The sequence below is a fragment of the Myotis davidii genome, unplaced genomic scaffold (assembly GCF_000327345.1).
Source record: "Myotis davidii unplaced genomic scaffold, ASM32734v1 scaffold293, whole genome shotgun sequence".
In the NCBI taxonomy this organism is placed as follows: Eukaryota; Metazoa; Chordata; class Mammalia; order Chiroptera; family Vespertilionidae; genus Myotis; species Myotis davidii.
In genome coordinates, this window is record NW_006285115.1 from 200,775 (window position 1) to 206,596 (window position 5,822).

The following is a 5,822-nucleotide window of genomic DNA, read 5'->3' on the forward strand; positions in this document are numbered from 1 at the left end:
AATATTTGGCCATCTTGGGCTCTAGCATGACTTCTTAAAACATGAAAACCAATTTTATTCCTACTTAACAATCTGTCCAATTGTTTTGAATCAGGTGCAGCAGCAAATGAAGAATGGTAGAGTGTATTATAAAGGAACAAAAAAAGGTTGAGAATGAGAAAACCTGGGGTCAAGTCTCTGTCTTTCTCACTGATATTTTGGACACCTGATACTCAGTTTCTGCGGGTTTATGTAAGGGATCATTATTACTACGTTGGAGGAATCTTGTGAGGATGAGATGTGATAATATATGTGGCCATAATTTGGAAAATGTAATGTGCTTATGCAACTGTTAGATGTTCTTATGTGCTTCTTTTAAATGCCTGCATATACACAATAGAGACTATGTAGAAAAAATGAAAATGAAATGAAATTTCCAATTCATTAGGGCACCACACATTGCAAGCATTAATGTGTGCCAAAATTAGCACTGTGGAGCCCTAATTATACAGATTAACTCTCCATGATGATCAAATGAAGCAGGGATTCTTTATCTTAAATGTATTGCTATAAAGTCATAGTAAGAAGCGTGGAATCAACCACATCATTAAAATTAAAAGAATTCAGCAAATTGCCTGGTCTCTGGAGGGACAGACATCTTCTCTTATTTCCATTTAGCTTCATTCAATATTTCTAAGAAAAATATCCTGGCCAACATAAATCTGAACAACTGAGAATGGACTTTTTTTTTTTAATAGCACAGTACAAGCATTACCATGTCCTACAAAAATGTAAGTTTTTAAGCACTATTTCGTATCTGGCTAATCTTTCCAGATTCCTGAGTTTTTTCTTAGGTCAAGCATAATATATGCCAAGTTTGAGAAGAAAGTCAACTTCATGCTAAATTTAATAAAACTTTTACAGTGACAGGCAACATCAAATATATTTAATTATACCTAAAGTATCAAAGATGAATATTCTGGTGTTTTGTTGAGAGCTTCTACAAGGAATAAAAAATATGATTAACACAATACTTTAAAAATAAGTACTTATTTGAAACATCGAGGGTGCATTTATTAATATTGGAAACTGGATATATGCATGCCTACCTGAGAGGCACTGATAGTTCCATTTATTTCTTCTGTATTGTAGGTTTTCCATCTGCAGTCATTTCAATCATACAAGCAACCCCAGGGCTACCAGCAGGCACTGTGAAGCTAGAAATGAAAACAGAAGAGGCCATTGATGTATGTGTTATTGGCGAGAACAGGATAACTTCACACATGGATGGTAAGTACTTCCTCAATGAGAGAGGTACTTTCTGGATCACAATAATCCTGAAATATGGCTCAACCACGTGTGAACCTTTTAGGATAGATAAAAGATATATTTCTTCTCTAACACTGCATTTTATTTTCCTTCCCTCCTCCTGTCTTTAAATCAGGACTTGAAATGCTTTCAGAAAGTCAGATTCCCACAATACAAAGAGGACTTTATGCGCCTACATAAGTATTGATAAATTTTGTGTTAAATGTGGTCGACATATGGTCTCACTCATGTAGGAGATTGTTGGACAAGTAACATCAATGTTAAATGATGCTAAACTCCCTAGGTAGAAATTTCCCCTCCCTGGCCTATAGGGGGAATAGAAATGGAATAAGAAATGAAAGGCTGCATACCCCTGAGCAGTGAGATTACACTGTGATACAGTTATCAGAAAGCATGCTGCTAATGTACTGTCTGGTACTGCTTTTCAGAGATAAAGAAAAGCATAAGGTTAAGGGAATTTGTAGAATGAATGGCAGAAATGGTCAATACATAATTGAAAATTTATCAGAATTCTAGAGTGATGCAATCAGAAAAGGTACACATATTAAAGTACTTAGCATATTTTTAAAATAGAATTTTAAAGACATTAAATTGATATTACCCTGTCTCTCGACGTATGTAATAATAGTAACTTGCACTGTGATGAAGCCTACTTCATAGAGACAGTAGGAAATATATTTACTAATACTAACAGTGACACTCTCTGCATATTGAATATGTGAATGATTTTAATGCTCAATATTGCTTATTTTTATTTTTTAAATTCTGGACAGTGAACATACCCAGTTAAAAACCCCCACATGTTTTTATTGATTTCAGAGAGAGAAAGGAGAGGGAGAGAAACATCAGTGATGACAGAGAATCATTGATTGGCTGCCTCCTGCACACCCCACACCGGGGATTGAGCCCACAACCTTGGCATGTGTCCTGACTGGGAATCAAACCATGACCTCGTGGGTCAAAGATGGATGTTCAACCATTTAGCCACACCAGCCTGGCTATTTTGAGTTTTAAACCACTGTCCTAATTTATCCAGGACTGAGAGGTTTCCTAGAACATGGGACTTTTTGTGCTAAAACCAGGGAAGTTCTAGGCAAACAGGATCAGTTGGTAGTTCGACTTTTCAAATAAAAAGTCAGTTTTATGAAACACTCACTAGTTCAATCATTTACCAATATTTTTCTTAAAATTAATTGTGGAGACTACGTGGAATGGGAAAACAAAGTGGAACGTTCTTTTCCTCCTCCCCACTCCAAAGAGACAACTGCCTGAGATTCCCTCTTCTCTCTTATCTAGAAATACAAATCTGATCTGGTCCTGGCAATATGTCATCCCACAACTTTTTTTGACCTCCACTCTAGTTTATCAGGCTCATTTCTAATGTTGATAAGATCACTGTGGAAAATTCTAGTAATAACTTCTAGGGTGTCCCATTTGTGTGCACTGCATGTGGTGAGGATCTATGCAGCACCGCGGCCATTACAGTTGAGATGGGCAGGTAAACCTGTGTAGTGCTTGATGCTGGAGATGGAACAGCTCTGAGGTAATGCCCATGTCCTTGTTCAGAAATAAGATCTCTTGGTTCCATTTAGAGCCCATTAATTCTAACCCTGGACTGCAGTTCTACAAAAGGAAGTCCTCTATTTGCTTTCTGTCACTGCCTGCCATTCCCCCCCATTGTTTCCATCAAATGGTTGTTTCTATTGTCTGCTTAGTCTATGTACTATTTTAGAAATTGACACTCTAATTCCACCAGAATGTTTTTCCAGATTCTTATCACATTCATTTTTTTGTGTCTCATATTTGCTTATAGACCAAAGTATGTCATAAGAAACAAAAAATGCTCTATAAACAAATTAGACATTATGCCACATAAATCATTCGAGGAAAAATCCAAGTGCATATCCCTCATGTCTCTCAAGTATTGCTGAGGCCAGCTGAATCTAATGATTTACAGACTCACGGATCATATTTTGAGATAATCCATTGACTGGCTGAGTGATCTTAGGTAAACCACTTAACCTTTCTTCCCTGAAGTGTGATTATCCACAGAGGGAGATAATCATTCTTAGCTCATAAATGGTTAGTGAGAATCACATTATTTAATGTACATAAATCATTCAGTGCTAATATTAAAATCCAGAGTTAAAGCAATTATTTGCTGACTAGACAGGGATCTCTAAAGAGATTTTTATTAAAATAAATTGCACAGTCAAGTTGAAGTGTTCATCTACTTCTGCTAACACTGCTTGTAATGGAATTCAAAATGAAATACTTGGGTTGCATTATTTAAAAAATCAAAATGTGATGAAACAGACCTATTTTTCAGTGTCCTTAACATTCTGGTTGGCAGACCCATTCAGATTTGGAAGAGATAATTTATTTAATTTTTTTAGAAGATCCTGCTCAAACTGCAAGTTTAGATATCCAAAACCAAGGGAAGCATTGCAAAAATGTAAACAATTGCCCTAACTGGTTTGGCTCAGGGGACAGAGTGTCGGCTTGCAGACTGAAGAGTCCCAGGTTCAATTCTGGTCAAGGGCATGTATCTTGGTTGCGGGCTCATCCTCAGCGGGGAGTGTGCAGGAGGAAGCTGATCGATGTTTCTCTCTCATCGATGTTTCTAACTCTCTATCCCTCTCCGTAAAAATAAGCCTAACCAATGGACATAAGACACGGGGGAATAGGGGAGGCTAGGGGACTGTCTAGGGCGGGGAAAAAAATGGACACATATGTAATACCCTTTGTAATAAAAAATAAAATTTGAAAAAAAAAGAAAAATAAAAAATCAAAAAAAAAAATCAAATGTATATCTATATCTATATCTATATCTATATCTATATCTATATCTATATCTATATCTATATCTATAATCTATATCTATAACTATCTATATCTATATCTATCAACAGTGGAGGGTAGGTTGATGAATTAAATCAAGTACTTTTATATAATTGAATTCTACCCAGCTTTTAAATAGAGATTAAAGAATACTAATTAATGGAATGAAAATATATTTGTATAAATATGGAAAGAGGTAAATACAATCTGGATGATACAGCATTTTTATAAAAGTATGCATAAGCAATTATACCGGAACTACTCTCACTAACATGAACAGTGGATCTCTTTACATGCGGAATGAGAATGGTTTTTAATTTGCCTCTTTTATTTATTTGCATTTTCTAAATTTTGACATTGAACATGTTTCCATTTGACCTCCTAAAACAAAAATTTAGTTTTAATAAAAAGCAAATCAAGGATTAAATAATTCAGTAACATTTTTCTGTGTCTCTGACTTTCATGCTTTCCTTCCAGGCACATCTATCTGTCAATCTTTTTCCTGAGTATGTATTTTGCAGTTCTTGTAATGAGAGTTTGTGGATAGTAAACATAGTCATATCACATTTCACATCGCCCTTGCATAATAGTTTAATTGTGTATAAAATTTGACATGTTTTTTCTTTTAGAACTTAAAGCATAATACACCATTATTTTGTGCAATTTGTTGCTGATATGAAGTCATTATCAGTTCCATTTAATGGATGTTCTTTTAATTTTTCTTTTCACAGCCTTAAGATCATTTTTTTTTAGTGATAATGAGTCTAGGTGTGGATCAATCATTATTTATTCTTCTTTAATACTCTGAGTGCACTTTTGATCTCAAGAATTACATATTTCTTTAATTTTGGAAAGTTCTCACTTGAATTACCTGAAATACTGCTTTCTGACATTCTCTGAAATTTCTTCTTTTAGATTTTTTTCTAGAATTCATATGAGTTATTTTTAGGAATCTTGGTAAGTTGTTCTCTAAATTTCTTAATCTTGCTTTCATTTAAAAAATACTCTCTTCATTTCTCTCTCCTGTATTCTTCCTAGACACCATTCCTCCTCCCCCCAACCAAGAGTCTCCAGGACCATTTATTTTATTGATTGAGTTTTAAACTTCAATGATTATATTCTTTTACACCCAATATTCTGAATACTTCCCATATTTTTGGTATTAATTTGCTTTTGTAATTTCTCCTTTAAGATAAGTGCTATTTTTTCATTTATGTTTTCTAGCATCCTAAGAATACTTATTTTAGTTTTTGTCAGATTTTTTCCATAAAAATGATTTTAGTGGAGGGCTCATTTTTTCATTTGCTGATTTGCTTGTTTTCTTTCTCAGTCTTGCATGTGTTCTGATATTCTGCTGTGCAGGCTCATTTTGAGTGGGAAGTATTTTTGTTTTTCCCTGTTCTTCCTCACTCACTTGGCCCTAATTCTGTGATCTGCTGCTGCACTCAACTCTGCCTGCATGATGAGAACTGCACCTGCTCCTCTGGCCAAACTGACCAGCACTTAAACTAGAATCTTGGGCAATGGGTTTGGTAGTTCTGTCCATCCTTGATGTTATTAAAGGTATGCGCAGGTCCATCCACAGAGCTAAAAGGATTGCTCGGTGCATTTCTGCTCACGACACTGTCTGTGTTCTGTTTTCTTCCTGTGCTGGCAGCTTGCTAAAAGTCAGA